This window comes from Cornus florida, unplaced genomic scaffold, assembly GCF_030987335.1.
Source record: "Cornus florida cultivar Cherokee Brave unplaced genomic scaffold, ASM3098733v1 CherokeeBrave_3.0.0_Hap2_Chr05, whole genome shotgun sequence".
In the NCBI taxonomy this organism is placed as follows: domain Eukaryota; kingdom Viridiplantae; phylum Streptophyta; class Magnoliopsida; order Cornales; family Cornaceae; genus Cornus; species Cornus florida.
This window is the reverse complement of record NW_026775575.1, coordinates 26,435,443-26,447,268: the sequence shown is the minus strand read 5'-3', so window position 1 is coordinate 26,447,268 and position 11,826 is coordinate 26,435,443. Positions and strand designations below refer to the sequence as shown.

The 11,826-nt window shown below is 38.4% G+C and overlaps 1 non-coding gene across 1 annotated transcript; it reads right to left on the bottom strand.

Annotated features, from left to right (window-relative positions):
• Positions 1-6,575: 6,575 nt before the first annotated feature.
• LOC132310835 (small nucleolar RNA R71) lies at positions 6,576-6,684 on the bottom strand. The gene has a single exon (XR_009482719.1). It is a non-coding gene; the product is annotated as a small nucleolar RNA R71 (small nucleolar RNA).
• Positions 6,685-11,826: the final 5,142 nt, after the last annotated feature.

Genomic DNA, 11,826 nt, shown 5'->3' with positions numbered 1-11,826 from the left:
AAGTGGAGGATTAGCAATTTGAGGTACAACATGGGCACTTTGATTTTGATTTCCTTGAATAATGGGAGGTTGTGGAGCATACATTGGCCTTGGCATTCCAAATGGAACTTGGCCTTGTTGTTTTTGTGGTTAGTGAATGAATGACCTAGGCATGTCTAATGGTGCTTGAATATTGTCATGGTGCACATTTGGATGAAGGATACATTGTTGGTCTATGTGACCAAGGTTCTCTACATGCTCTTCATTATGGCCTTCCATTGATGTAATGGATCTGGTAGAACTAGAACTTCCTCTTCCCCTAGGATTTCTAACTACGAATTCAAGATGCAAATCAAGAGGGACAAGATTTGGCCTTAGTGATCTACGACCATGCATGCACAATGTAAAAACACATAAACATAATGAATGAATAAACACTTTAACTTCACAACAATTCAATGAAACTTCCTTCACAAACACTAAACCCATACTTCTATGCTTGAACAACAATGATGCAAAGAACAATTAAAAATGCCTCCACGCGGGCTCACAATTTATTTAAGAAATTAAAAACAAGCCTCCATGTGGACCGACGATTTAACTAAATGATTGAGTAAGAAAAAGCTCACAAAGGTCCTTTAGCACTTCGACTCCAAATTTATAGCTTAGCTTAGCAATTTTTTAAATTTTTGGCATTTTTCCATGCTTGCTTAGCTCCTTTGGTTGAATGTTCTTTTGCTTGCCTCCTAGCTCAATGCTCCTTGTCAAAGATGAATAAACACAATAAGTAACAAAAAGAAAAATAAAAACAAAGTAAAGACATGATCAAAAGAGTACTAATTCCTAATTGATTCCACAAATACGACGTTGCCTAATCCCCGGCAATGGCGCTAAAATTTGACGATTAGCCACTTAATATACGCCAAAATAATGTAGCGAATGTGTGGTTCAAGAAAAGCCTTTTAGGTGAAGTTTAAATTTATGAAACCACTACCACCACTACAACTAACGTAGCAAGAGTGAGTAGGGATCGTCCCAAGGGATTGGAGTCGTACTAGCTTATGGAATCACAATTAGGGTTAGTAGGTCGAGTGATCAAACAAATGGTTGGTTGGTTGATTAAACTAAAAAGCAAATTAAACTAAATAATTGAATGCAATAAAGAGTAAGTAAGAGAGAGAGATCTTGGGGTTTAGAGGTCACCACCAAACAATACTTTTCCACACCCTTAACAAGTGACTAATGAGGGAAATGTGTGTTGCAATATTGATATGTGTGTGTGTTTGGTTGATTCAATTAGCAAGGGTGACCAATTAAGCATACATTGTCTAATCAACATGTGAAAAACACAATATATCTAGCAATTAAGTATATATTGTCTAAATAGCATGTGAAAAGCACAATATATCTAGCAAGTCATTAATCCTTTCATTAAGCTCACAAGCCAAATACACCACAAGGTTAGAGACATATGCTACTTGTATTCAAAAGTATGGAACATCAAATAACAAGCATGGATTGTCCTCCCATCTAAGAACTATGCTACCACTACACTACAATTAAGCTAATGACATGAAATTAAACTAATTAAGCTAAGGGAAAGGCACAATCCATCAAGAAATGAGCATGAACCATCTAGAAAATTACAAGAGCATTCCTTTAAGCACTATGTTTTGACAATCTCTAGATCTATGGTATTAATACACATAGACATGCATCAATAACACAAAAAATAGAGACAAACACATGAACATCTATTCTAGCATACATAGACATATGGATAGAATGAAATGATCAATTGGAAGCATTAAACCACATAAATGATTGAATAAACAAGATCTATATATATAAAAGTACCAAAACATGTATTACAACACTAATCCCTCAATAATACATAAATCAAGATGTAGAAAGCATGCTTGGGGCTAACTCTCGCCCCAAGAGGATGTTTAGCCACTCATGTTATTGCTTCTCCAACCCTAAAGGGCTAACTCCATGGTAGAGATTTGCTCCTTGGTTGATGAAGAGTCTCTAATGGTGTCTCTAGCCTCCTCCTCCTCTAAGCTTGCTCTCTAAGAGTTCTTACAAGGTATGAGATGATATGATATGATATTAGGTGATATTATGTAAAAAGTAATCCTTATCCTTATATAGGTAGGTCAAATGGCATACAAAATGAGCTAGGGTCGTGCACAAAATATTCCCCAATGATTGGATAAGGGATAACTTTTTGTGAGCTGGAGATTTAACTTTTTCGCACTGGAGGAAGTTCGATCGATCGAACCTTGGACTTGGATCGATCGAACATGGCTAAGATCTATCGAACTTAGGCTGGATCGATCTTCAATGGCGGCGCTTTTTGGATAAAGACAAATCTGAGATATTTTGAAGATATTTTTGGAAAAAGGACAAAAGTGGTTGGTAGGATGGTACAACTAGATAAGATCAATCATTTAGATAAGGATAAGGTAGTTCGATCGATTGAAGAATGATATTGGATCGATCGAACTTTTGGGATCTCTAAAAATATCATCATGGCTCTAATCCATCTTGAAGTGCCGAGATCGATCATGTTGGATCAATCAAACTTTGCTCTGAGATCGATCGAAGATGTTGATTTTCACCTTTTTCTTTCTCTTGCTTCCAGTTGGCTCCTTTATTTGATTCATCCTAGAATTGCTTTATTTCTGCTCTTATTTGGCTGAGTTAGATTATTTTCGGGATAAGTGCCTGAAAATGGAAATAATACGAAATCAATCTAAAATGGTAAAGTAAGATAGATAAAGGTACTAGAATGCCTAAGCTTAAGGGGTTTAAATACACACTTTTCAGCGCTCATCACCTCTCCCCCATAAAGTCCATTACCGTTCAGCTCTGTCACCATATCTGGTGGTACCGACAACACCATAAAGATCTATAATCTCTTAACCTCCTCTGAAAGTGATAACCTCACCGACGCTCTCTCCTTCTTCACCCCACACTCCCTCGTAACGTCCTCTCCACCTCCGACGATGGCGCTGCTAGGTCGTAAATCCTATAATCCTCCACCTCAAAACCCGTGAACGCCCATAAGAAGGGAATCAATATCTTTCCACACTCCTCTAGTTGAGATTAATGCTTAGTTGAATTTGCTGAGAGGAAGATAAAAAAGAAGAACGGTCCACAGAGAGTGAGACACATGGGTGAAAATTCAGCAAGTTCATTGATCTCAGGAAATATTTGATTGATTGAAAGTTCATCGATCTAGACATTTCAATATGGATCCAAGCTCTTTTGTCCTTATCCAAAGATCCCACAAAGTTCGATCGATCCAATAATTCTCAGATCGATCGAAAAGATTCCATCTTATCCTGTTGTACCAGTCCACCTACCACTTTTGTCTCATTCCCCAAAATATCTCAGATCTGTCCTTATCCAAAAAGGCGCCACCATAGAGGATCAATCCAGCCAAAATTCAATAGATCTCAGCCATATTCGATCTATCTCACCTTAAGTTCGATCGATCGAACTTCCCTAAGTGCGAGAAAATTTAATTTCCAGCTCATTAAAAGTTGTCTTGATGAGTGCTGAAAAGTACGTATTTAAACCCCTTAAGCTTAAGCATTCTACCACCTTTATCTATCTTACTTTACTGTTTTAGATTGATTTCGTATTATTTCCATTTTCAGGCACTTATCTCGAAAATAAGCTAACTCAGCTAAATAAGAGCTTAATTGAAGCAATTCTGAGTAAATGAGGCCAAAGGTGACAAGCAGCAAAGTTCGATCGAACCAAGTTCAAGGTTCAATCAATCGAACAATGATCCATATCAGCACTTCAAGATAGATCCAAGCCTAGACCAAAAGCAGAAAGTCCCAAAAGTTTGATTGATCCAACACCATCCTTCGATCGATCGAACACTTATGTCCTTATTCAAATGATTGATCCTATCCATAGCTGTACCACCCACTAACCACTTTTGTCCTTTTCCCATAAATGTCTCCCAAAATATCTCAGATTTGGCTTTTTCCAAAAAGTTCAGCCAGTTAGATTGATCCAGCTTATGTTCGATAGATCTCAGCCAGTTCGATCTATCCAAGACCAATGTTCGATCGATCGAACTTCCTCCAGTGCGAAAAAGTTAAAATTCCATCTAATTGAAAGTTATCCTTTATCCAATCATTAGAGAATATTGTGTGCATGACCCCAGCTCATTTTGTGTGTCATTTTGACCTACCTATATAAGGATAAGGATTGTTTTTTACAAGGGGAGCCAATATTATTTTCATATCATCTCTTGGAGAGCAAGCTTAGAGGAGGAGGAGGCTAGAGACACCATTGGAGTTCTTCATCAACAAGGAACAGATTTCCACCATGGAGTTATCCCTTGAGGATTGGAGCAACATCACCATGAGTGGCTAGACATCCTCTTGGGGCTAAAGTTAGCCCCAAGCATGCTCTCTATATCTTAATTTTGTGTATTATTGAGGGATTAGTGTTGTAATTAATGTTTTGACACCTTTATATATATAGATCTTGTTTATTCAATGATTTATGTGGTTTAATGCTTCCAATTGATCATTTCATTCTATCCATATATCTATGTATGCTAGAATAGATGTTCATGTGCTTGTCTCTAGATTTTGTGTTATTGATGCATGTCTATATGTATTGATGCTATAGATTTGGAGATTGTCAAAATATAGTGCTTAAAAGAATACTCTTGTGATTCTCTTGATGGTTCATACTTATTCCTTGATGGATTGTGCCTCTCCCCTAGTTTATTTTCATGCTAGGAGTATATATGTAGTGTAGTTGTAGTGTAGTGTTAAATGGGAGGACAATCTATGCTTGTTGTTTGATGATCCAAGCTTTTGAATGCAAGTAGCATATGTCTCTATTCTTGTGTTGTATTTGGATTGTGAGCTTAATGAAAGGATTAATGACTTGTTTTGATCTATTGTGCCTTTCACATGTTGTTTAGACAATATATGCTTAACTAGTTATCCTTGCTTGTTGAATCAACCAAACACACACACACCAATATTGCAACACATCATTTGCCCTCATTAATCACTTGTCATTGGTATAGAAATGCATTGCTTGGTGGTGATATCTAAACCCCAAGATTTCTCTCTCTCTTACTTACTCTTAATTGCATTCTTTGTTATGACTTAGTTTAATTTAGTTGTTCTCTAATCAGCCAACTAACCAATTGTTTGATCACTCGACCTACTAGCCGTAATAACGATTCCATGATATTGTTCAATCCTCACAAATCCCTTGGGACGATCCCTACTCACTCTTGCTGCGTTAGTAGTAGTGTTGGTAGTGGTTTTTATAAATTTAAACTTGACCCAAAAGGCTTTTCTTGAACCGCACATTCATTACATTATTTTGGCGTGCAGGGAACGGCTATAACCGTCATCAAATTTTGGCGCCGTTGCCGGGGATTTGATTGATTAGATTTGACAACGTCGGAATTGTGGAATCAATTAGGATTAGTACTCTTTTGATCGTGTCTTTACTTTATTTTTATTTTTCTTTTTGATTACTTATTGTGTTATTTTTATTTGACAAGGTGCATTGTTGGAGAGGAAGCAAGCAAAGGAGTCATCAAGCATTCAAGCAAGCAAAGAAAGTAAAAAGCTAAAAATTCTAAAAATTTGTTAAGCTAAGCTATAAATTTGGAGTTGAAGTGCTAAAGGACCTTTGTGAGACTTTCTTTACTCAATCCCTTAGTGAAATCGTCGACCCGCGTGGAGGCTTATTTTTAATTGTCTTGCATCATTGTTGTTAAAGCATGGGAGTATAAATTAAGTGTTTGTGGTAAAAGTCTAATTGCATTGTTGTGAAGGCATAGTGTTTGTCATTCTTTGTGTTTTTTTGTGTTTTGCATTGTGCATGCATGGACGTCGTTCATTGAGACCAACTCTTGTCCCTCTTGATTTGCATCTTGAGTCTATCGTTAGAAATCCTAGGGGAAGAGGAAGTTCAAATAGAGCCAATCTATCAATGGATGACCATAATGACAATCATGTTGAGGACCTTGGTCACATAAACCAACAAGGTATCCTTCATCCCAATGTGCACAATGAGAACATACAAGTACCATTAGGCATGCCTAGGCCATTCATTCACCAACCACCACAACAACAAGGCCAAGTTCCATATGGAATGCCAAGGCCAATGTATGATCCATAACCTCCCATCAACAATCAAGGCAAGGTGTTCATGTTGCACCTCAAGTAGCTAATCCACCTCTTACTTTAAGAGACCATTATGTGCCTAATGAGTATAATGCACCTACATGCATCTAATTGCCTCCATTTAGAATACATCATTATGAAATTAAGCCACAAACCATTCAAATGCTTCCTAACTATCATGGACTTCCAAGTGAAGAACCTTACAAGCATTTGGATGAGTTTCTTGAAGTATGTTCCACCATAAAATATACGGACATGCTGGAAGAGGTTTTAAGACTCAAACTTTTTCCATTCACCTTAAAAGACAAGGCAAAGTATTGGCTTAACAATCTTAGGCCTTTTCAATCACTTCTTGGGCAGAAATGCAACAAGAGTTCTTGAAGAAATACTATCCGGTTTCTAAGACCAATGCTATGAGAACCTTAATTCGAGAATTTTCACATGGGGATGGAGAAACGTTTCATGAGGCATGGGAACGCTTCAATGAATTGCTTAGGAAGTGTCCACATCATGACATGCCCAAATGACAATTAGTTCAATATTTCTTTGAAAGCTTATCGAACAATTATAAGGGCATGGTTGATGCTTCCATGGGTGGCTCATATATTGATAGGCATGAGGATGACGTGTGGCGTCTCTATGAGAGCATGAGTGAAAATTCTTTGTATAGAACACTATCATCCAAGAATGATAGAAATTCACAAGGTAGGAAAAGTGTTGGCTTACATCAAGTCGACCATTTAAATGAAATAGCCGCCGAAATGAAGTCTTTATCTCAAAGGTTTGATCAATTTTTGATTAACCAAAACTCAGCTAACCAAGTATCTTCCTTCCCTAACCATTCTCATCGTGCATCAAATGAAACATGTATGACTTGTTCTAGTGTTCTTCATTCTACTTCTCATTGTCCTCATGGACAAGTGCAAAATGAACCTAATGAACAAGTCAATATAGCTTTTGTGAACTAAGGGAGCAATCCTTATGGTACTCATTATAATCCAAGTTGGAGAAATCATCCGAATTTCTCTTGGAAAAACCAAGGAGAGGGCTCAAACCCTTCCCAAGGCGGTTTTCAAGGGAAGTACATTCCACCTCCACTTTAAAACCAAGGATCCTAAGGTTATAGACCTTATCAATCACAAAGGAATCAATTTGCTAATTCTCATTTTCCCAACCAATCTTATTCCCAAGGTAATACTAGAAGTCTCGCCTTTGAAGAAAAAGTTTTGAATGCTTTGGGCACTTTGGAGGCTAACACTCAATTGCTTCATTCTCACTCTCAATCTATTGCGAAGCTAGAAACCCAAGTTGGGCAAATAGCAAGAACTCTCAATACAAGAGAGAAGGGAAAAATGCCTATAAATGCCCCAACAAAGCAATAATGTGTTGTGGAAACCCATTCCTCATCAGAAGGCCACACCATTAAACATGTTAATGCGGTGACTACCTTGCGGAGTGGTAGGGTTGTGGACAATCAAGTTGGAATGTCCAATGAAGAGAGTGAACTGGTGCAACCTCAAGTTGTCACCCGTCCCGTTTCACATCCTATTCCTCCTTCATTGCATATACTTGACCTTGTGAATGAGAAAGTTTTGAAAGATGTGTTTGAAAAAGAAGTTTTGAAAAATGATGTTGAAAATGTTTTGTTGAAAAATGATTTGAAAATTTTTTGTGTTGAAGAGAGTTCAAAAGAAAATTTTGAAAAAGTGTTTGAACCAAAGGTTCCATTTCCGGATGGCTTAAAAGGATCCATTTCAAAAGACAAGCAAAAGGCAAAAACCAATGAAATCAAGGAAATGTTTAGGCAAGCGAAAGTTAAACTTCCACTATTGGATGCAATCAAGTAAATTCCGACTTATGCCAAATTCTTGAAAGACTTGTGCACCCAAAAGCGGAAGAACAAGAGCCAAGCACAAAGAAAAATGGTTTTGACTGAGCATGTAAGCTCAATTTTGCAACATAACACTCTTCCAAAGTTTAAGGACCCCAGTTCACCCACTATATCATGCATTATTAGTGATCATATCATTAATCAGGCGCTTCTTGACTTAGGAGCAAGTGTTAACCTTCTTCCATACTCGGTTTATGTCAAATTGGGCTTAGGTGAATTGAAACCGACGTCGGTAGTTTTGCAACTTGCCGACCGATCCATTAAGAAGCCTAGGGGTATAATTGAGGATGTTTTGATTAAGATCGACAAATTTTTCTTCCCGGTTGATTTTGTTGTCATAGACACAGAACCGGTCCCCAATCCTAAGAGCTAAATTCCCGTTATCCTTGGCCGTCCTTTCTTGGCAACGGCTAATGCCAACATCAATTGTAGGACGGGGATAATGAAGATCTCATTTGGCCACATGAAGGTGAAGTTGAATATCTTTAATCTCACACCCAATTCATATGACAAATATGAAGGAGAAGTTAATGTTGTAGATAGATGTCATGATCTTCAATGTCAAGGAAAAAAGCTTTTGTGTAAGATCAAAACTTCCAAAGGATCATCTTCAACCTTGCATTCTCAAAATCTTGTTTCAAATTCTTGCTTTGAAAAGGCATGGAAGCCCAAAGGTTGTAATTACATAGACAAGGGACCAAAGATTTTTTTGAGCTTAATCCAACAAGTTCTTCAAAGAACCATTTGTTGGGTAGAGTTCAAAGCATCTATCACCCTAGCAAGGAGGGGATGCATTATAAGATCTTCGATCCGGGCTAAAAGAGCCCAATGTCTTGCTAGAGACGTTAAAGACTAGCAAAAGCATTCATAGGGTGTCAAATCCCCATTCCTTCCCTATTTCTATCTTTCATTTCATTTCTTGCGAAGTCTAGATACTTGTTTTTGGTTCATATGCATTGAAAGGAACTTTGGTGAGGATTGCATAAGCTTTCATGTTATTATTAAGCATTCTGCATAGTTCGGTCGATCTCAAACCTGAGTTCGATCGATCGAACTCCATTCTGCATCCAGCACTTAGAAAATTTTTCGACTTGCAGAAACCTGCATCCAAATCACCTCTCTGTCCCATCATTTGAACAAACTCTTAAATCGATCAAGAGACCTTCGATCGATCCAACTTCCAAGTTCGATCAATCTCATGATTCAACACTTAGAAAAATTTTAAGCCTGCATCCACTTGCATATTTCAGCTCTCTATCTGATCGATCGAAACATTCCAAGATCGATCTGAAAGTTCTTTGATCGATCCAACTTCTGAGCCAAAAACCTGCATATTTTTGCTCTCTGTTTGATCGATCGAACTCTTGTTTCGATCGATTTCGGTTTGTCATTTCATTATTTTGACTTTGTTTTGATTTTTCAAATTATCAAAAATCCAAAAATATTTACATTTGTATTGCATTTTATTTTCATTTTATTTTTCAAAAAGTTTTCAAAAATTCAAAAATATTTTATTTTAATTAATTTTTAATTATTAGTGTTTATTCAATTAAATTTAATTAAAATTAAAATTAAAAAAAAAAACCAAAAATATTTTATTTTATTTTCTAATTTTAATTTTAATTCTAATTTTTAATTTTAATTTTGCAATTTTCAAAAATTTCAAAAATTCAAAAATACTTTGAAGAGAGTTCATCAAAGTTCGATTGATCTCAGTTGAAGTTCGATCGATCGAACTCTATCGGGAATGTTTTTAAAAATAGAACCGAGGGTTCTCAAGATCGATCATTTAGATCGATCTCACCCTCTCTCAAACCCTAGCTCTTCTTGTCGCCGCCATTGTACACCCATCTTTATCATCATTTCCGATGAACCTCCGGCAAAATCAGTGAGCTTCGACCATCTCTTCATCTTTCCAGATCTCGGATTTCATCTTCCTCTCTTCATCTCGTCTCTTCCCATCCATTTGAGGTAAGATCCGTGACCTCATGATTGATTTTTGACTTAGATTTCATATATCCATGCTATAGATGTTGAATCCATGCTTATTACATGATCAAATCCACCATTGTTGAGCTTCGAAGCACTGTATTTCCATGTATATGTATGTGTGTTGCTTCGTGTATATATTTTGCATATTTTTGGATTTTGATCTCATATTGGGAGTTTAGGCCCCGTTCAGTGATGGGTATTGATTGATTTGATGTGCTATTGGACCCACGAACACGTTCGTGTGGGCCCCATGCTTCCAAAGTCACAGATCTGTGACCTTTGAATTTTCAACGTTGCACAGTTCTCAATTGAACTTGTATCTCCGATCGATCTTGAGAGATCGATCGAACTCATGTCTCCGATTGATCGAAGTTATGTGATCGATCTCACTTATTTTCGATTGATCCAACTTTTGTGATCAATCTCACTTCTTATTATGATCGATCGAACTTCACAGATCTCACACACACACTGCATTCATCGTATCTTATGTTCATGCTATCATATCTATACCCAATGCCTGTGATATTCCACATTGGATGCATTTCATACTTACATTATTTAGCATGTGTCATATTCTGCCACTTGCATAGATTGATGTCATATTTGTTTTGTCTAGTTTACTTGACATACATGTTTCTATATCGTGCTTAAAAATTTCTTATTCTAGCACTAACTCCCATTGCAAGTTTTTCTTTTTCTTTTTGCTGGCCATGGTTAAGAGGAAGACCATTGCCAACAGGCAACACGGGCCCACCTGACATATTAGGCCACGGACAGAGGAGCCAGCAGAGCCCTCTTATGCACAGCAGGAGCCAGCACAGGCTACCCCACCGCAGTCACCATCTCATGAGGCTGAGGATGACCACATACCATCCACCTCTGCGGCTCATCCTGTGATCACTCCATCACCATCTCCACCATAGACTGGAGCTGAGCATTCACATGTACCCGCTCAGCCAGCTCATCTGGAGCGTGATAGGCCCACACCTCGATATGCACACATGACGATCGACCATGAGTTAGAGTTTGACACGGCCTTCTTCTCTAGATTGGTGCTAACCCGATCCGCCTACTATGATATTATTCAGAGGGGCCTGGCCGCTATTCTTGCCCCCGCAGAGCCAGTCTGTCCGCGACTGGTACGGTTGTTCTACCAGAACCTCCGACCATCGCCATGTACCACAACCGAGATGGTCACTTTTGTCGATGGCCATCCGATCACCATCACAGTGGACTCTTTAGCTCGCTCTTGCCGCTGTCCACGCAGATGTCCTCCAGAGCTTCAGGACACATATCTGAGGCTATTCAGGACTTCATATGCCAATAAGACAGTTTTTCTCACCGGTCACGATACCAGTGGCGAGACCTTCGCCACCCAGACATTCCTTCCAAATGCCCTATGGTTCACCGATTCCGTTCTCTATCGGAACATATAAATGGCCGGGCACAAGATTCAGAGGAGGGGCGATTATCTAACAGCCCTTTACTCCTACACCGGGCACTGGGTGTCTATTCTCGCACTCATCTAGAGCATGATGAGGAAGCTGTATGATGAGTACATTAGTAAGGAGACGCCCGGATGGGCTAAGTCTCTTCCCTTCAGCCATCTCATCACCCATATTCTCATAAACCAGCGCTACCCCATCCATCCTCGAGAGCACCCCAAAAGAGGATCCTGTCACTTCCTCAAGAAGAACTGGAACAAGAGCTACCGTTCCATTATTGCCAGACTGCAGGACCACGCGGTAGTGGCTACAGTGGAGTTAGAGTTAA